Here is a 22,583-nt window from a genome sequence, read left to right as displayed (position 1 = left end):
CCCTTTCTACTTCTCATATCTTCTCTTTCTCTCTTACCTTTTCCATTTTTCTTCCCTCCCATTTTCCTACTTGTTAACTACTTCCTCCAACTAACCTCTCTTTCTCCTACCTGTCGCTTCTTTCCCCCATCCTCTCATTGCTTCTCATTTTTCTATTTCCTTTCTTCCTCTTCCTCGTCCTCCCTTATCTACCACTTACTCTGTCCTCTCCATTTTTCATTTCCCTGTCATTATCGTACTTCTTCCTCCTCTTCCTAACCATTTCTCACTCTTTCATCGTCCCTGTTCCCCTCTTCCCTTCCCTTTTCTCCTCTCACCCTTCTCCCTTGCCTCCTCTTCCTCTCGCATACATTACTATCACCTTCCTCTCTCCCTTCCCTCATTTCCCCACCTCTCCCTCTCCCCCTCCCTTGGCTCTTCCCTCCCCTCTCTCATGCCTCCCCGCCTCCCCCCCACCCTCCCCTACATATACCAAAGTTTAATTGACTGTCATGATTTTTCAACTTCGAAAATTGGTAAGGACATACGATAGAGGTGGTGCAGTTGGTGTGTTGGTGGTGGAAATGGTGTCAGTTGTAGTTATGGTGGTAGAAATGGTGATAGGTGTTGTTGTGGTGGTAGTTGTGGTGAATATGGTGGCTGGAGGTGTTGCAGTGATTGTGGTTGAGTGTGGAGCGACGGTGTTAGTTGTGAAAGTTGTGGCTGTGGTATAGTTGCGGTGGTGCTTGTGATTGCAGTATGTGTGGTGGTGATGGTAGTTGTGTTGCTATAGGATGATGGTGGTAGCGATAGTTGTCGTGCCTGTGGTGGCAGCAACTAGTTCTGGTGGGAAGTAAATGAGGTGGTAACTGTGGTTGTTGAGGTAGTATCTGTTGTTCTGGTGGGAGGTGGGATGGTGATATTAAATGCGGTGGTAATTGTGGTAGTAATGCTGTGATGTTCAAAACTGTTGTACTATTAGTAGATGTGACAGTACTGTGGTGTTGATGGTAACCATGATCATGAAAGTTGTCGGAGAGATAATTATGGTAATTGTATTCGTAGTTAACTCCGCCAAGGAGGTTATGTTTTATCCCGCGTTTGTTTGTCTGTCTGTTAGCAGGATTACTCAAAAAGCTACGACCGGATTTTGATGAAATTTTGTGGAAAAGTGGGCCACGGGCCAAGGAATAAATGATTGAATTTTGGGCAAGATCCGGATCCGGGGTATCTCACACAATATTTCCAAGAGTTCTCAATGAATTTCAATAAAATTTTGTGGAAAGTGCGCCATGGACTAGGAAACAAATTACCAAATTTGAGGGCGAATTCGGATCAGGATCCTATATCCACCGATCTCTTAGCTGGATTACTCAAAAAGTTATACATGGACTTTGCTGAAATTCTGTGGAAGGGTAGGCCATGGGCCATGGAAGAAATTATTAAATTTGGGGGAGGATCCAGATCCGAAGTATCCTGCAGAATATCTCCAAAAGTTCTCAGTGAATTGCAATTAAATTTTGTGAAAAGGTGGGCCATGGACAAAGAAAGAATTTCTTTAATTTGGGGGCGGATCTGGATCCTCTATCCACGGATCCGGATCCGGATCCTTTTTAATGGCAATGGCACTGGCGGTAGGTGCAGCGAGGGTAGGTGTGGTAATTATAAGGGATGGGATACTCTGCATGTTATTGTGGCTGCACCCTGACGATTTTATCCAGGGGAGGAAACCACAGCCAGACACACGAGGTTAAGCTGTCAGTGAGGAAATTCTATCTATCTATCTATTGCCAGACGCCTCAATCCCGTTTGGGGTGGCCACAAACAAATCGCCTCCAAGTCGCCCTGTCCCCCGCCATTTCACTGCCCTGCTCCCAACTCATACCCCCCTCTCTCATATACCTCTCCACCCCATCCCTCCATCTCATCCTCGGCCTCCCCCTCCCTCTTCCCCCCTCCACCTCACTCACATACACTCTCTTCGTCAGGAAATTATGGTGGGATAATATGCGCTCTTGCTCTCCCCCCCCCCCTCTCTCTCTCTCTCTCTGGCAAAGGACCGAATTTTATATTCAGAAAGACTTGGCTGGCAACACAACAAACTTATTCCCATCAGAACGACGACACATTTTATCGTTTCATTCCTGTGCCCGCCAGATGAAATGATACTAAAAAATAATAATAAATAAAGTCATCTCTTTACTCCTTAATTACTATGGTTTATTTTATCTATTTATCCCTGCTTCTGCCAGACAGTACTGTTTTCTTCGTGGGATCTTTTATTGTCTCAAGGTTTGAAGCGTAGCCATTAACCTTTTCACTTGACCGACGTCTTTATTTTTCATATTTTTTTTATTTTACTATCTATCTATCTATTGCCAGACGCCTTAATCCCGTACGAGGTGGCCAAAAACAAATCGCCTCCATGTCGCCCTGTCTGCACTCCATCCCTCCATCTCTTCCTCGACGTCCCCCCCCCTCCCTCTACCCCCCTCCACCTCACTTACAGAAACTCACTCGCCTCGTTGGTCTCTCGCTGTCCATCCTCTCAACATGACCAAACCACCTCAATGTATTTCTCCTAACGCTTTCTATCACATCCACACCACAATGCTCCTTCGCTTCCTCATTTGTCAGTCTGTCTCTTCATGTAACTCCCCATGCTCTTCTGAAATAATTAATCTCCACTGCTCTCACACTTGACCTGTGTCCTTCCAACAAGGTCCAAGCTTTGCTTCCATATGTTAGGGTTGGTATTACAATACTGTCATGCAGCGTCTTTTTATACTTCCGTGATCACTTCCCTATTTCTTATCACTGCTTTCAAAGAACCGGGAACCTTTCTTCCCTGTTGCACCCTTTCAAGCACTTCATCCTCCAAACTTCTATCCTTATTCATCACAATACCCAGGTACTTAAATGCACGAACATTTTCCATTTCCTCATCATCCAATCTCACTGTACATTCAATGACTTCATTTCTCTCACCTTTAGATTCCGTTTCCTGCAAAACTCCCCTAAACTTAATCACCAAGCCCTGCAGCCTTAGCACCCTCAATATGCCATGAAGAGTATGTATGTGGGTCCCTCATACATATTCTTCATGGCATGCAACACCTTCCGATTTACTCCATATAGTCTTAATATTTTCCACATTCCATGTCTAGCCACCTTGTCATAGCTTTCTCCAAACCCATGAAGGCCGCATACAACTTCTTTCCCTTCTCTAGAAACTTTTCCATTATAGATCTAAGAATGAATATCTGATTTACACAATCTCTTTCGTTCCTACAACCTCCCTGTTCTTCTCCAACTAATTACTCTGTTATTTCCCTAACTCTGTCAAATAAGTATCCTACAATAAACTTTTACTATTACACTAAGAAGACAAATGCCCCTATGATTACCACATACTTCTCTTTTTCCATTTACTTTGTACAGGGGAAAATGATATCTGACTTCCAATCCTCCGGGACTCAACCTTCCTCCCAGGGCAATCTGTACCTCCTCCATATCCATTCTACTACTATCTCTCCCGCATGTTTCAGCATTTCACCACATATTCCATCAATTCCTGGGGTTTTCCCCATTTTGACACTCTTCACTGCTTCCACCACTTCCATCCAACTTTTCTCTTCCTCCTTTCTCATCTCCCTCCTTCTCCCAGCCATTCCCCAGCAACTTGCTTTACTTTCATTCTCTATACTTCACAGTTCCTTAAAATGTTCTCTCCATCGGCTTACTTTTTCTCCCTTCTCAACTAGCAATCTACCATCTTCATCTTTCACTCCTCTACTAATTTCTTTATCACCCTGTCTAACTCTCTTTACCTCCTTCCAGAAAATTTTCTTATATTCTCTCCACTTTACACTCAAAATTCCTTCCGAACTCCTCATCCAGTCTCTTCTTACGCTCTCTTACTAATATTTTCACCTCTCTCTTCCATCTCTCAACTTCTTCCATGTCTCTGCTTCCCATCCACTCACTATATACTTTCTTCTTTAGCGCCACAGCTTGGCTCATCCCTTCATTTCACTATGCTGTTCCTTGAATCCCCTTTCGTCTTCTCTTCACCCCACACACCACCTCACATGCTGCACAGATTTCTTCTGTGAATATCTTGCATACACTCTCCACCTCCCCCATCAGCTCCAAATCATATTTACCCAATTGCTCCTCCACTTCTCTTATATGTTACCTTTTTTCCATCCTTTTGCAACCTTTCTACCCACCTTGTATGGATTACTACCCCTTGCCCTTCTCTCCCTATATTCATCAATCTCACTTATACCTTGATTTTCACAACCACCAAGTGATGGTCAGAAACTCCACTCCCCCAACCTCTGTATGCTCTTGCATCCATTACATACGGTACCTTCTCATTCTCACATCCATACACACATATAATCAATCACTGCCTTCCATTCATTCAGTTCACCATCCACGCTTCTCATCACTCGCCACCTATACCAGTGGACCATTTTGTGCCTAAAGAAGGTATTGACTATCACCAGTCCCCTAATTGCACAAATGTCCACTAGAGCACCTCCATTCTCATCCACTTCTGCAGGCACACCCCGCTCACCAACTACTCCATTCACCTTCACACTCCCTACTTTTCCATCAAAAACACCCTCTCTTTCCTCTTAAACTTTTCCATGCACACTTCCACATTTGCCCAGAACTCTTCTTTCACTCTACTCGCATGGTCTTCCGTTCACACACACACACACACACACACACACACACACACACACACACACACACACTGGTGCAGTGGTAACGTTTCCGCTTGCCAACTGGTGGACGGGAGTTCGCGCCTCGCTCAGGTTGCGAAAAGTTTCACTGACGAAGTGGGTGGTTACTGTCCCCCTCGAGCAAGGGGACGGGTGTGTGCGTGTGTGAAGGTCACAGCCTTGCCCTTAGATCGGACTATATGAGCTTTCAGCTCCCTTCCGGGAGGGTAAAAGTTGACGATCACGACCATCAAGTGATCCTGACCGACCCGGTGAATTACACACACACACACACACACACACACACACACACACACACACACATTTTTATTCCAACTTTCAATCTTATCCACACAATCTTTGAACCGACTGATCCATACTCTCATATTCTTCCATCTCCTGTACACAACAATACATACACCTTCTTTTGTCCTCTCATTCTCACCTACTTCCGCACATATACCCCATCCATACTCCCACTCCCTCACCTCTCCGTTTAATCTCAGTCAATCCACACATGTTCACTTTTGCACCGTCAAGCACCTGGACAATCTCTCTCTTTCACCCCATCATTTGCACCCCTTACATTCCACGCTGAAATCCGTACCATGTTCTCTGTACTGTCCTTGGTCGTCAACTGTTGGTCTGGCTTGGTCTGAGGCATAACGTTTGTCTTTTTAGTCAGCTGGTTTCCGGGGAGGGGCACAAACCCTGCCGCACGCCGCCTGTTTACACGTAGGGAACACTTATTGGTTGGCTACATGGTCACCATCCAACGTATTAAATGATTTCCTGGTTTACATGAAATCATTTGGATTGTCACTCAATGTAGAATACCCTGGAAAAGAGTATCACAACACTGAGTGGGTAGATGATGGGCGCCCCCACCGACCATTAAACGGTGATAATTTTGTGACTTATAATCCATTCACTCCAATGATGATTTTTCTGTATTCAATTCCTGCTCTCACCAGACATGTCACGCAGCTATGGGGCGTGATCTGGTGGTGAAGAGGTTAATAAAGAATATACCTAACCTCGCCCATTCGAAAAATCTCTCCTTAGCTGAATACAATCGTCTGGAGATAGCGAGAACATAGCGAAGAATACACTAACACTCTGAAGGGGTTTAGGATAACCACCTAGTAGTGGAGGTTTCAGAACCAATCACCAACACCTTCACTACAATGACGTATTTTGTTATTTAAATCCTGCTACCGCCATATGATGTCATTTAGCCCGGGAGAGACGTTTCATAGTGAAGGTGTGAATGATGTGTGACAAGGGAGACTCCCTAAGACTCTCCTCAGCTTAACTCTTTGGCAACGAGACATCTTTTCTAAATTAAAAATCAATCGTCTCGAGGCTGCAAGAAAAAGCTAAACACTGAGACATCATCGTGCAGAAAGAAATGGAGGAGACCGTTTCTAACCACTTCACCATGAGAAGCCTTTCATATATATATATATATATATATATATATATATATATATATATATATATATATATATATATATATATATAATCATCAGCCGTTTGAGTATCCACTGCAGGACCGGCCTATCCCGACCGAAGTCGGGACAATACAGCCAATGTATCTCTACCAAGTGGCTTAGGCTGTCTGGTAAAGACTGTATGTAGGGTAAGAGCTTGTAAGTGTAATGGGTGTTAGCGCCGAAGTGGTGACATGTAGTGGGGTATGGTATGTAGGAGGACTACTGGGCCTTGAATGCGGGCTGTGAAGCCTATACCCAGAGTCGGACACATTAAAAAAAAAAAAATGCAGTGTTGGAGTGGCTTTGGATGTGTGTGTAGTCTGTGAACCAAGTGTAATCGGTCCGTGCAAGCCGACTGGGTGCAAGCCTACTTTATACTAAGCGACACTGGTTCAACCACAGCACCCCTTGTGTCCGCCAATGCAGTACGTGGCTGGGTGAACACTCCCAAAGTTTATAACCCTGGCGGGGCGCGAACCCTGGTTCACCCGTGCACGAGACGCACACGTTACCACTATACCACAGAGGCTCCATATATATATATATATATATATATATATATATATATAGAGAGAGAGAGAGAGAGAGAGAGAGAGAGAGAGAGAGAGAGAGAGAGATAGATAGATAGATATAGATAGATAGATAGATATAGATAGATATATATAATCGTCCTCATCCCACTTTTACAAAGGGTAGGAGGGGAACAGACACAGAGAAGCTCAACATAATAACAAATAAAAAGAATCATCATCATTATCATCATTAGCAGCAGCATGATCATCATCATCATCATCATCATCATCATCATCATCATCATCATGACCCATTTTCCCACCTAAAGATAGGGTGAATTACAATACAGAAGCAAGGAGGGACAAAGTACGAAATTGTAAGGAATGCAAAGAACATGCCCAGGGAAATGGGCCACAATCTTTCACAAAACATTCAAGTTGTTGCACAAATAAATGTATAAATAAATGCACTTGATTTATGCACGAAGCAAGGAAGAAACTGAATCCCTATTGCGCACCTTTGTTCTATTCTTTCTCTCTCTCTCTCAATCTCTATCTCTCTCCGTTGTCCTTCGCCTTCACCTCCCTGTAAATTTAGTCCCTTCCATGCGTCATTTTCCCTTGTCTTTCATTTTCTGCTCCTCTTTTCCTTCCCTCCCTGTCTCTCTTCCATCGTATTAGCCTCATTAACTGTCCTTTGTTTCTCTTTTTTTCTTTCCATTATACACTTCCCTTCCCCTCTTCCTTCCTCTTCGTCATATTCCCTCGTATTCTCCCATTTACTGTCCTCTCTTTATCGTCTCTTCTCATTTCATATGACATTTACACATTCATACTGTATAGTGCGCTGTTGATATCCAGTTCATACAGACTGGAAGTATCCGAAACAACAACAACAACAAAAAGGGGTTGTGGTGCAAAAGAACTGTTCAGAAAACATTATCTCGTACTAATCATGAGGAAATATACATGTTCAGTTGTACATGACCACTCACATCAAGAATACCTATTCGTACTGACGGCATCCAAAGTCCTGTCGCCTCTACCACTTCTGTCTCCATGGTCTTTGAAAATCAGTGTGGTGAATGCACAGACACAGACACTGATGATTTTAAGCGCCCACATATCATTGTCATCAGTGTCGTTTGCTGAGGATTTACCAACACCGGTTTCCAATGTCAATGAAGCGAGAACAGGCAGAGGCAACAGGACTATTAATGCTGACTGTACAATCGCTTTCACTTACGAGTACAAGCGATACAGGAAGTGGTATGGAGGCCTGTGACGTTATACTGTTTTGACTCTAACTTGACCAAGATTTCTGTCCTTTTGCGGCTTACTTCACGTAGCTTGGCAGCAGAATAGGTCATTACCATAACTCAACATCCTTTCCATAGCGCCTCTTCGTAACTAGTATCATAATCTTATGTTGATCTATTGCTACAACTCTGCCATCAATATATCTGTCTGTCTATCTATCTATCTATCTACAGTATATAAATAAATAAATAAAAAATATATATATATATATATATATATATATATATATATATATATATATAGATATATATATATATATATATATATATATATATATATATATATATATATATATATATATATATATATATATATGCAAAATAACCACAGGAGAAATGAAACGAACGAGTGAGTACTTTCGTATGTTACATCTTCAGACAGTTTCTGCATATATATATATATATATATATATATATATACTGTAGAGAGAGAGAGAGAGAGAGAGAGAGAGAGAGAGAGAGGTTTTAGGCTAAGTTAGAGTAAAAAGTGCATAGTGTAAGTGTTTACGTCTGACGTCTACTGTGCTGGAACAACGCCGTTATGGTGTTCAGACCACAGATGACATAACACACAACCAAAATAGGCTGGTGTCACATAAGACCCCCAACACACCATCCCCTGCAGTGCTCACAAGTGAAGGCAAATGTACTGTTGTCACCGAGAATACGAGTCCAGACCATTACGTTAGGTATTTTTCTCCGTACGTTTCTATATATCTAGTAATTCCGAAAACCTAAAAATCCTGCATGATGATAAAGTGAATGACATAATGAGATACGAAAAAAGGTTATTAAAGTAGGGTACACAGTTTCAAAACTCTTTGTCCGGTGTTTCTATATTATAAAACGCTACGTCTCTCTCTCTCTCTCTCTCTCTCTCTCTCTCTCTCTCTCTAGCTAGCTAGATAGATAGACATATAGATATAGATATATTTCTATACACATTATGAAAATGAATAAAAAAGTTTCTGGGACTCTGACACATAACATGTGTTCAATGTGGAAGCCAAAATTACAGCTGTGCACACACTAGCTCTTAGCCAGATTAAATATGGCAAGATAGTCAGGGTACAACATATGCAACGCAGCCAAAGTGAGAATAAAAACGACAAAACTGTGCAGCTAAAATTGTAGTTGTTTAGCGCATCCATGTCTGGCCACTTTACTCCACTCTCAGAGAAATGACAGCGGCTGGGGAGATCCCGGAAATGTGCAGTTGTGGTTCAGAATTTTGTTACATATCGACGACGAGATTACAAACCCTCCACATCGCTTGACTGTTAGTGGTTAGTTTTTGGACGGTTTCGAAGCAGTGTAAAACAAACAAACAAACAAACAAACACACACACACACACACACACAGACACACACACAGACACACACAGACACACACACACACACACACACACACACACACACACACACACACACACCACACACACACACACGATAAATAAATTAACAGATGTTAGTAAAGATTTCTGAAACCCAGTGATGCGATCCTCAAAGACCAAAGGACTTTTTGAATACGAGTATTATGTAATAGTTTTATGACTATTCGCGAGAAAGTGGATAAATGATGTAGTCCGCGACTGTAGTGTTTTTGAGGAATGTATCACAACAGTTAACACAGTGAGAACGGGGCTTCCAAACTGGTTTCCCACACTTCCTGCTGTTTGGATATATATATATATATATATATATATATATATATATATATTATACAGATATATATATATATATATATATATATATTATACAGATATATATATATATATATTTATATATATATATATATATATATATATATATATATATATATATATATATATATATATATATATATATATAGATATAGGAGTTAAACTTGGCGATAAAGTTTTCTCTATGAGCCAAAATAAACGCAAACTTTTTGCATAACATCGCGATTAGTAACAAGTCATGAAATGTAAAATACTACAAAATATCCTCGTGTAGAAGATAGAGGCAGTGTATCCCCTTTTATGAAAATTATAGATTTGTGCATAATTAACACTTTCCGTAAAATGGGCCTTTTTATTTTATATGTGAGTATTTCATTTGTCATCTAAAAATAATAAGTATCGCACTGAGCTTACGTTGCTTTAACGATCTTCATACATCAGCATTTTACAATTATTTAAAATTTAAGTATTAATTAATATGAACTCTAATGCATATAGTACTGAAGGTAAATATCGGAATACCCATTACGAATACTGAAATTTAAATGATGAGTCTCTCTCTCTCTCTCTCTCTCTCTCTCTCTCTCTCTCTCTCTCTCTCTCAGCATTCTTCCTCCATATGTTTCTTTCCATTACTTTCTCAGTGTCTATTTCCCATTCTCTACCTTTTCTACTCTCTTTTTCACCTCTACTTTCTTTAAACTATCAATCTATCAGACTCTGATTTCATCTGTTCTCCCTCTTTCCCTGTTTTTCCCTGCCTCCTCCCTCACTCCCTCCCTCTTCCCCTACCTTCTTTCACCCATACTCTACCCTCCCTTATCCTACTCTCCCTTTTTCCTTCACCATCTCTCCCTCCTACCCTACCTTCCTCCTTCCCTACCTTCCCTGACGATATGTCACATTATCATCATTTACTCCCTCATCAATCATTCTCTCTCTCTCTCTCTCTCTCTCTCTCTCTCTCTCTCTCTCCTTCCGTCTTGTCCACTTACTCTCCTCATTTACTCTTCTCTTTATTTTCCATGTATACTCCTTCTCCCTTTCTCCGTCTTTCCCATCACAGTCCCCCCTTCTCTCCCTCCATTTACTTCCTTTTCTTTATCACGTATGGTTATGTCTCTCCCCTCCCTCCCTCACTCCCTCTTTTTCATCTATTCACTCCCTTCCTCTCTCCCTCCCTCCCTCACTCCCTCTTTTTCATCTATTCACTCCCTTCCTCTCTCCCTCCCTCCCCTCCGGCCTACTTTCTCTATTTTCAGGTAGACAGCACAGAATATCTTTTTCTTTTCCCTCTTTCCTATGAAATTTCTATGAAAACTTTTCTATGCTAAAAGGTGGTCCTTCTCACTATTTCCTGCCAGCGTCGAATGGCGGGTTTGGTGGGTGGGGGAGAGGAGCTTTCGTGCTGGTCTATCCTTGCCTGTTGACTCATTCAACAGCCGTGTTAGTCATAATCTTTTCTACAACAAATAGCCACGAAAGGACCATCAAATCTGTAGCTGTTTGCTTCCTCTGTACTCCCTCCCCTCACTATTTCTGTCCGCTTTTGACAAATGCTCTCTCCCTTTCTCCCTCCCTCCCTCTCTCTTTCCACGTACTGTACGCTTTCTCTCTCCCTTCCTCAATCAATTCCCCGTCCTTCTCACCTACTCCCCCTTCTCCCCCGTCCTCTTCCTTCCCCACAGGAATCAGCGAGTGTCACTCTAAAATCTTTGACTGCCTCCTTTCCTCCCTACCCCTCCAATATCCTCTTCCTCTCCATCTTTCTCACCACCTCTCTCCCCTCTTCCTCCGTGCACCTCTCACCCATTCTCCCTACTCCCTCCCTCCCACCGTTGCCAGTCTCTGTCTGTCTGTCTGTCTGTGTCTGTCTGTCTGTCTGTCTGTCTGTCTGTCTGTCTGTCAATACGCTATTTCTCCCTCACCCCTCCCTCGCCCTCGCCCTCTCTCAATATCCTCTCCCTCCCTCCCAGCCTCCCTCAGGATTGAACGGGTGTCACTTTCCTGTCTTCCCTCCCCCCCCCTTCCTCTCCCCTTTGCCTCTTCCAACCCATTCTCCTTCTTCCTCTCCCCTCTCCCTCTTCCATCCCTTCCTCTTCCCCCATCCCCACCCCCTTCTCGCCCTCTCCCCCGTCGCTCTCTTCCCTATCTCTTGCCTCAATCTCTTATCCCTCTTTTCTTTTGGACTCAGTGACTCTAATACTGCTTGATTTTATTTTCCTTCAATTCTTCTCTCTCTCTCTCTCTCTCTCTCTCTCTCTCTCTCTCTCTCTGTCCATTATACATGCAGAGTATATATATATATATATATATATATATATATATATATATATATATATATATATATATATATATATATATATATATATATATATATATATATATATATATTGAGTGATTCATTTAAAGTTAGGTCAGGAGTGATTCAAGGAGGAGTTCTTTCGCCTTTGCTGTTTGTTTTGGTTATGGATTATGTTATGAGAAAGGTTGTAAGGAGAACAGGTGCAGGAATTAACTGGAACGAAAATAAGAAGCTGAGGGATTTGGACTATGCTGATGATATTGTACTGATTTGCGGAAGTATTTGCGAGATGCAGAGGGTGTTTCATTGTCTGGTGGAGGAAGGAGGAAAAGTGGGATTGGTGATAAATTGTGGAAAGACTGAAATTATTAATATGAACGTGGAGAACCAAATCGATTGTGTAATTGGGAACAATGTGGTGAAGAATGTTAAAACTTTAATTATCTGGGAACGATTGTATCATCTAATGGATCATTAAACAATGAAATTGAGGAGAGGATTAGACAGGCTTGGCGAGCTGTTGGAATGTTGAAATCTGTTTGGAACAATAATATGTGTTCGGTACATACTAATGTAAAAATTTACATGTCCATGGATAGACCAATTTTAATTTATGGGCATGAGTCATGGTACAGTACAATTGCAACAGATCAGAAAGTATTAGGATTTGAGAATAAAATACTGAGAAGGATTCTTGGGGTAAAGTGGCAAGACAGAGTTACAAATGAAAGAGTATGGGATATTACGAGAGATGAAAACAGGGAAAGATGCAGGTATGGATGGGTGTGCTGTGGAATGCCTGAAGGGTGGTGGAGTGACTATTGTTGACTGGTTAGTAAGATTGTTGAATGTGTGCTTTGAGAAAGGTATGGTGCCAATTGACTGGGCAAGTGCTTGTGTGGTCCCGTTGTATAAAGGCAAGAGTGATAAGTATGAATGTACTAGCTTTAGGGGTATAAGTCTGTTGAGTGTTGTAGGTAAGGTGTATGGTAGAGTGTTAATTTTGAGAGTTAGAGAGGGTACAGGGGGAGTGATTAGTGATGAGCAGTGTGGCTTTAGGAGAGGGAGGGGATGCGTTGATCAGGTGTTTGCTGTGAGACAAGTGTGTGAAAAGTATTTAGCGAAAGGCAAGGATGTGTTTTGGGCATTTATAGATTTAGAGAAAGCGTATGATAGAATTGATAGGGAGGCTTTGTGGACTGTTTTAAGATTGTATGGACTTGATGGTAGGTTACTAAAAGGGGTGAAAAGTTTTTATGTAAATAGTAGAGCGTGTGTAAGAGTGGGAAATGCTGTGTGATTGGTTTCCCGTGAGAGTGGGGCTGCGACAGGGATGTGTGATGTCGCCTTGGTTGTTTAATATTTATATGGATGGTGTTGTAAGGGAGGTGAATGCAAGAGTTTTAGGTGGTCTGAGTCTGGTAAATGTTGATGGAGGAGAGTGGAATCTGAAGCAGCTGCTGTTTGCAGATGATACCGCACTGGTGACTGATTCAGAGGAGAGATTGAGACAGTTGGTAGAGGAGTTTGGAAGGGTGTGTGAAAGGAGGAAATTGAAAGTAAATGAGAATAAGAGTAAAGTGATGAAGTGTACGAGGTTGATAGATGGTAGGGGGATGAATATAGTTTTGAATGGTGAGTTGCTTGAGGAGGTAGATTGTTTTAAATATCTAGGGTCACATGTTGCTGTGGATGGAAGAATAGATGCAGAAGTGAAGTTTAGAATAAATGAAGTAGGAAAGGTGTTGGGAGGAATGAAAAAAGTGTTTAAATGTCGTTCGCTTAGAATGGATGTAAAGAGAAGGCTGTATGAGGGTGTTGTGGTACCGACTGCATTATATGGGGCTGAAACATGGAATATGGGTGTAGCAGAGAGGAAAAGTTTGAATGTAATGGAGATGAGGTGTCTGAGGAGTATGTGTGGAGTGACGCGTATGGATCGAGTGCGAAATGATGAAGTGCGAAGGAGAACTGGAGTTGTTCAGGAGATGGCTGGTAGAGTTGAGCAGAGGGTGTTGCAATGGTTCGGGCATATGGAGAGAATGGATAATGAGCGATTGGTGAAAAAGATAACTAGATCTGATGTGAGAGGTGTAAGGCTGAGAGGAAGACCACGAATAGGATGGATGGACAGTGTGAAGAGAGCGCTGGATGCGAGAGGGATGTCTGTTGAGCAAGGAAGAGTGGCTGTGCGTGACAGAAATAAATGGAGAGAAATTGTGAATGAATGAGTGATGACGCAGCCCTGAGGGGATATTCTCCCGCATTTGGTCTGATCAGCTAGTCAGGTCAGGTGCGGGTAAGGGGATGGGTGTATTATGATGTGGCAGGGGTAAACCAGTTCTGCTGTCGGGCCCTGCTGCGGATGTCACTGATTGCATTGTGCAGTTGACCCTTGTGCGGTGTGGTGCGGTGAGGATCTGTCCGTTCTCCCCTTTGGGGCTAAGATGCGAATAAATGTGTTTGAATGGATGAGTAAATGGAGAGTGAGTCGTCCTGTCTCGGCTACCTCCCTTTCCTTGGGGGAAGCAGCCTAGGTATATAGATAGATAGATAGATAGGAACCAGTTAATGAATATGTGAGACTGTCTTGCTGGAAATGGCTGGGGCACATATACAGAGAAGAAGGCAGTTTAATACAGGATGTACCAGAGTGGACTGCTAAAGGAAGAAGAGATAGAGGCAGGCCGAGGGAAACCTTGTTGAGCACAATGAAAAAAGAAGCAGGAGAGGAGTGTTGGTGGGACCTGAAGGAGATGGCAAGAGACAAATATTGGTGGAGAGAGTTCATCGAGGCCCTATGCATCCCGTGGGGTGCCACAGGAAATGATTGATTGATTGATTGACATTAATAAGAAGCAGAGGCCTGAGTGTTGCAGCTGCACGAGCTTGCGTGAGGGAGTGTGTATATATATATATATATATATATATATATATATATATATATATATATATATATATATATATATATATATATATATATACTTACAGTTACCCATTATCATTTTTTTGTAATTCTATACTTTTTTTTTTTTAGTTACATCACATATCTTCCAGCAATACTTAGTCTTCTTTCCTTCTCTTTCAACTACTGGTGCTACACTGTTATACACTGAGAATCGGAGAGACCCAAAGAAAATCGCGTGAATCTGAGGAAGCACGTCCCAGACTGCCCTGACACGCGTGACTCAACCACAGACAGGAAAAACTAAGAATGGTTCTAATGGCTCATTGAGAACACTTACGGGAATACTTAGTTTAATCTTATAAATATATGGAATAAATATTACAATTATCAGAAGGGCTGTGAAGAACTGAGTGAAACTACCGTGTGATCTTTGAATGGCCTGGACAAAGTTGCTACTTACATATGTAGATCAGTGGACTGCACAACTACTTACCTGAAACAATGGAAACGATTCTACATTAAACTGCACAGTCAGATTACACAATTATATGATAAACTGCAATATATGAACAAACAACTCATATTATTTTACATTTCATATCATGCTTTCCATATGTCATGACGCAACTCCACAGCCTAGCCCTCCCCTGCTAAACTCTTACTGGCTGTCAATAAATATGGCAACAACTAGGATGGTACGTATGAACTATTGTGAACAGCACTGGCAGTATCACCCGTACGGTGGAAGTCCCACCACTGAATGCTCTATGATATCCGCGTCGTAACCTTCATACACGACCGTACATTGAATGGAATAATGAACATATTAAGAGTTTGGTAACGTACAAATGATGTGTGCAGTAACATGAAATAACAAGTTAGGACAGATGAGACGTGTGTGAGTTCAATAGACATTACTGTGTGGTCTAACTAACTAATAGATTCCGATTATCGCATTAGCTCATGTAGAAACAAAGTGTTTTATTTGTTTCTATTTTAGGAATCAAGACATTTATAACTTCCAGCAGGCAGTTCTCTGTGTTCATTTCTGTTCGAATCAAAAACGTTATATTTTCATATGATAATGCATATAAAAACTTTTTAAACAAGTTAATCTGTAAACTTATTCGTTGAAAGAGCATTACGTGCAGATCAGCTCCACTTGGATTATTTATTTATACAAGTCAGGTGAGTATTTCACATTACCTTATCAAAATAACTTTTGATCATATGATAACCTCAGATTAGCTTAAGTTTTCATAACGGCCACACAAGTGGCTTAACTTACCTAAAGAAATTATCCATTACCAGCTAAGTCCTCAATAACTTTACTCATGGGAGCTACATATATATATCATTCACAATAATCCATTGCGATGGATGACTAAATTTTTCTACTATCCATGCTGCCGTACGAAGACATCCGCCAAAAAACCACCGTTATACAAGGGGTCGATATGGCACGAAGCTGTGCGGGCAGTTATTCATCCTGCCTCTGTACGGATGGTTCTGCTACATCCTTGGCCTTAATTAATTTTTTCATTCTCGGAAAATGTGAATCCATCAAGGCTTCATATCATACTTGACACGATTCAGGAGATGTTGCTGGAAAGCAACGCCAAACCATTTCGCCAACTATCTTACATCAGTAAAAGAAAAGTATTATCACTGAGACATTTCAAAACACGGAAGCATACAGTGAACACTATGAAAGGACGGAAAAAAAAAACCTGGATGATTATGTCTTTAGCTATCTAACTCTTTACTCATAGCACGTTGACAACTCGTGAACGGTGAAATGTGTTTTACAATTATAATATATGGTGAATATCATCACCATCCACTCACTTCATGTACTGCATCCTTCACTTGACTTAACACTGAGTGATAAAAAAAAAAATGACTTCCTGTCACTCATAAAACCATTTACTTCGATTTATAGAAATCATAAAACTTTGGGGGATGAAGTGCGTGAAAGGGTACAGCAGGGAAGGAAGGTTGTTGGTACACTGAAAGCAGTGATGAGAAATAGGGAGGTGAGTATGGAAGTTAAGAAGTCACTGCATGATAGTATTGTGATCCCTACCCTGACGTATGGAAGCGAGGCATGGACCTTGCAAGAGGGGAACAAGTCAAGAGTGAGAGCAGTGGAAATGAGTTACTTGAGAGGAGCATGTGGAGTGACGTGGAGGGACAGGTTGACGAATGAAAAAGTGAAGGAACGCTGTGGGGTGGATGTGGATGTGGTTGTGAAGATTAGAAACACACTGAGGTGGTTTGGACATGTCAAGAGAATGGAGAATGAAAGACTGACTAAGAGGGTGTATGTAGGTGAGGTGGAGGGAGGGAGAGGGAGAGGTAGACCGAGGATGAGGTGGAGGGATGGAGTTGAGAGGTATATGAGGGAGGGGGGGTGAGTTGGGGAGAGGGTAGTCAAATGGTGGGTGACAGAGCGACTTGGAGGCGTTTTGTCTGCGGCCACCCTTTGCGGGATTAGGGCGTCGGGCTATAGATAGATAGACAGATAAAACCACATGGCCGCCTGGTGGTCTAGTGAGTTGAGGCGCCCCACCCAAAGCAGGACGGAAGAGTTTGAGGTAAAAAGGACTCGACAACAGGAAGACGAATTTTATTATTATTATATTGTTATTGTTATTATTATTATTGTTATTATTATTATTATTATTATTATTATTATTTTTGTTGTTATCATCATCATAACTCATGGTGTCGCTATAATTTGTACTTGTACTCCTTTTTGTTAACAATAAATTCCATCTCATTAACATCTTTATTCTACTGTTGTGTATGCTTTCATCAGTCTCACTTATTATTTACTGTTTATAAGTGCCTGTATCTACCCCCCTCTCGTAACAAGCAACACTAACAGCCTTATGGAATTCGTGTTATACTGAGGAGTCTAATATACCACACACAGGTCATCCTACCCCCCACTCCTCACTCTACCTGATACTGATAAGCCAAACAGGTGAACAAACTTTACTGGCAATGCTTTAGGAATCATATCATACACTTCGTCCGGGGTTTCTAAATAAAGCGGCGGAGAAAGTAACGATCTTTTTTAAGGGTGTATCTCCACATGACTCAACAGAGGCAATAGTCAAGAAGGATGGGGTTAAAATATCTTAGCTATCATTTTAATTCTGCTCCTTCCTTCCTTTGTTCCTTTCTCCTCCTCCTCTATTTCTTTTTTTTTTTTTTTAACTTTTGATCACTGGTCGTCATGCATTACATTTCCATAACTCTCTCCCTCTCTCTCTCTCTCTCTCTCTCTGTGCCCCTCTCCCCCCGGCCTGACGGGGTCGGGTGGCCTCCACAAATTGACCGTGAAGACTCGATCCCCTTGTCTCGAGGTTGGAGGTGGGGGGGATAAGGAGATACGAGGAGGGGAGGGGAGGGGAGGGGAAGAAGAATAGGTGGAGGGAGGCACGGGAAAGGGAAGGGGATGTGAACAAGAGAGGATGAAAACAAAGAGGAGGAAGATTAGGACGTGGAGGAAGAAGGAGAGAGGGTGGAAGAGGAAGAGGAGAGGGTAGGAGGAAGGATTGGCGAAGGAAGAGGAGGAAGACAAAGGGGGGAGAAGGATGTATGAAGGGTGGGGAAAAGGAGGACTAAAAGAGAAAGAGAAAATGTAAAGAGATAATAGTAAACAGGCAAGCAAAAGGAGATGGAGGAAAGAAAAGTAAAAGAAGGGTTAAGGAGGAGGGAGAGTGGAAAGAAGATAAGAAAATAAAGACAGAGGTGTGGGGAAATGGAGAAAGACCAAATGGAAAGAGGGAAGAAGAAAGAGGGAAAGAAGTAAGAAGTGAGAGGGAAAGACGGAGGAAGAGAGAGACTGAAAGAAGGAAGAAGAGAGAGAGGGAAAGAAGGGAGGGAGTCGTAGTGAAAGGAGAGTAGAATAAATGAATGTGAACAGAACAGCCTAAAGTAGTTAGTGAGAGAGAGAAAGAAGATGGGTTGACTGAGGAAGAAGGGGAGATGTGGGGAGGGACAGAGGGGGGCAGTGGGAGGACATTATAGAGGAAGGAAGAAGAGCATGAGAGACTGAGGAATAGAAGGGAGTCTGAAGAAGAGAGAAGAAAACAGAGGAACAAGGGAAACAGAGAGATGGAATAAAGACAGAAGAAGAAGATATGGTGAGGAGGAGGAAGAAAGAAGGGAAGAACGGAGGGATAAGGGATGAATGGAGGGTAGGTGGGAAGAGGGAAGAACGGAGGAGAGGTAGGAAGAAGGGAAAGAAAGATAGATGAAGAGAGGAAGGGAGACGAGAAGATCTGCGGGATGATGGAAGAAGATGAGGAAATATGGAAGAATGAACTGTGAGAAGGAAGAAAGGGAAGAGGGAGGGAGATCAGGAATGAGATAATATGAGAGGGAAGGTAAACAGAGGCGTCCTCCAAACTTACTGTCCTATTTTTTATTCTGCCGTATCTCTCTAACAAGTACAGGTCTTCTCGAGGCTGAATATATAGTCTGGCGGCTGCGAGAAAGAAAGAAAAAAGTAATCATATGGCAAGATAATTATGATAAGTTTCAGTTCCTTCTCTACAAAGTCTCTCCTCAGCTGAATAAAACTGTTTTAAATCAGAGGGAATAAAACAGGAGTTCTGGCATCATACGGGAGAGGCAAATAATTTCTGCCTGCAATAATCTGGCTGGATCAGTGGCCGGGTCGTCAGACCAAAATGGCCTGTGTATCAACGTAACGATGTCATGAAGGCCTTGAAAAACTAATTTTAGACCCCCCAAAATACCTGTCAACGATTTGTGACGGTGTTGTGACTTTAGTTGTTTTCCCATTAAGTTTATTAAGATTAACTTGTAATATAGTGCGTAAACCTGACGCAATTTGGGCTGTCCAAGAGAAAGAACATAGAAGTAAATATAAGATGGAGCAAAACAAAGTAAAAAAAAAAAAACGAATAAAGGCGATCTGCTCTTACTGTCCTTGTTCGTGAAGGCTTTAGATTAGCCGGCTATCAGTAACACGCAGTTCTTGCAAAATACTGAAATATATATTCTCTTTCATCTTTTAAAAATCCTGCATGATCTGAACGACTTGAAAGAGAGAGGAGGAAAAAGGAATTAGTCAAGACTGACGTAGGAGAGAGAGAGAGAGAGAGAGAGAGAGAGAGAGAGTGCACGAATGAAGGGAATGAAAGGAGGGATGAGAAGAAAGACAAGGAGAAAGACAGAGGAATGGAGAAAAGGGAACGGAATGAGAAAAAAAGAAGGAGTTAAGGTAGTGAAAGAAGGCAGTGGAGAAGAAGAATATAACTAGAGAACACAGAACGTGGGAGATAAAAAGAAACAAAGAAAAATAAATAAGCACCAAAGTTAAGGAACTATAAGAGGAAAAGAGAAAAGCTGAAAGAATCCCGAACCGCGTAAAATATAAAAAAAGGGAGAAAGGGGCAGGATCTCAAGAAGTAAAGGAAAGGAATGTGACACCTATCATCAGTATCCCTGGGAAGGAATGGGAAAGGAGGGTGGAGGGGGGGAGGAAGGGGAGAGACAAGGCAAGAAGGAACGCGGGGAGAGAAAAAGGAGGGGAAGAGGAAAAGGGAAGGACGACAATAAAGGAGGTAAAGACAAAAGGCATGGAGAAAATGAAGGAAGAGGAAATGGAAAGGGAAGGGAGAGACAAAATGTGAACTTGGAGGTGGCAAAAGAATGAAAAAAATGAAGACAGGAGAAAGGGAAACTGAAGGGTAACAAAGGAGGGCAAGAGGGAAAGGAATTGGAAAGGAAAAAGGATGAAAAGGGAAAACAGAGAGGAAGATAAGTTGGCGGAAGTAAAATGGGAGAGGGAAAATAAAAGACATAGGAAAATAACAGAGGAATGAAGTGGAAGGAAAATGAATGAGGAAAATGTAAGAGGAGCGAAGTTAAAAGAAAATGACTGAGGAAAATATAAGGAGTTAAATGAAGGGAAAAGGAATGAGGAAAATATAAGTGGAATGAAGGTAAAAGAAAATGAATGAGGAAAACATAAGAGCGAAGAGGATGGGAAAGGTGGTATGGGTTGAAAATCTGATACGCCAAAGAAAAGCTACCGTTATCGCTATCATCAGTTCCACCGCCTAGGCCAGGTCACTGTCACCAACATTCAGTCTCCACCATCACCACCATCACCACCAATACTACCACTACCACCACCACCACCACCACCACCACCACCACCACCACCATGTTAACCATTATCCCCACCATTTCCTTAACATATCTCATTACTGCCAACATGATCACTTCCAATATCATCTTATCCAGCTTGAGTAACAAAATCACAGTCTCCACCACCGCCATACTCATCACCACCACCACCAACAGCACCAATACCTCTATTAACATCACCCTCAGTACCACCACCATCATCACTATTCTCTCTCTCTCCAACATCACCGTCTTGGCTAAAATCACTATATAATCACGACAACCACCACCACCATCACTATCACAATTACCATAACAACTGCCACCCATCACCACAAAGATAGTTAGCACCACCACCAGCATTACCACCAGTCGAGCAGGGCAGTACTCCCGAGGTGAATGGAAAGCTGATGACAGGGAGTGCTGGAGCTCCCGTTTCATCAGCCCTCAGGACTAGTTCCTGACCATCCCCCTTTGCTGAACTTTTTCAGTGTCTCAGTTACACAGAGAGTAGGCCAGCATGCTCTCCAGTACAAATTTCTCTAACTATCTACACCAAACTACATGCACAGTACACACTACACTTCCTTTTCCAAAAGTCAAAAATTATGGCGTCTCATCACCAAGCCTCGGAGTCCCCGGGGGAGGGGGGGGGAACATAAATGCCCCCACCATCCGCCCCTCTCCCGGTGACAACTCGAGGTGCCTGGAACCACTGTCTGACTCTCTTCTTCTTCATTTCTGCAACATTCGCGGCCTTTCCTCTAACTTTCGCTCTGTTGAGCACCACCTCTCCTCCTCTAAACCTCACCTTCTTTTTCTAACTGAGACTCAGCTGTCTGAGTCAACTGACAGCAAACCCTTTTCTGTATCCTCCTACTTTCTCTATACTCATTTAAAAGCCAAAGGTGGCTGTTGTTTATATATACGCAACGACTTATCTTGCTCTCGTGTTCCTGAACCCGATTCTTCTGAATTCTCTACACTCTGGCTTCGGCCTTCCTGTCATTCTCTGACTAAATATATCTGTGCTGTTTACTTATCCCCTAATTCTACTGGCTATCAAAAATTCTTCGACTATCTTACTTCTACGATGGAACACATTCTATCCATTTCTCCTTTCTCTGAAATCTCCATTCTAGGAGATTTCAATGTTCACCACCACCTTTGGCTCTCCTCTCCTTTCACTGATCCACCTGGTGAACAAGCCTACATCTTTTCTATCCTTAATGACCTAGAGCAGCTTGTACAGCACCCTACCCGTATCCCTGACCGCCTTGGAGAAAGCTCCAACATACTTGACCTCTTCCTCACAACTAATCCTTCTGCTTACTCTGTTAATCTTTTCTCTCTATTGGGCTCCTGCGATCACAACCTTATCACCTTAACCTGCCCTATCACTCCGGTACGGTCTGTGGACCCTCCAGGGAAACGTCGTCTGTGGCATTTTG

Source organism: Coenobita brevimanus, chromosome 29, assembly GCF_032717465.1.
Source record: "Coenobita brevimanus isolate Jiangsu-jjx chromosome 29, ASM3271746v2, whole genome shotgun sequence".
NCBI lineage: Eukaryota > Metazoa > Arthropoda > Malacostraca > Decapoda > Coenobitidae > Coenobita > Coenobita brevimanus.
Note: the sequence above shows the minus strand (reverse complement) of the source record.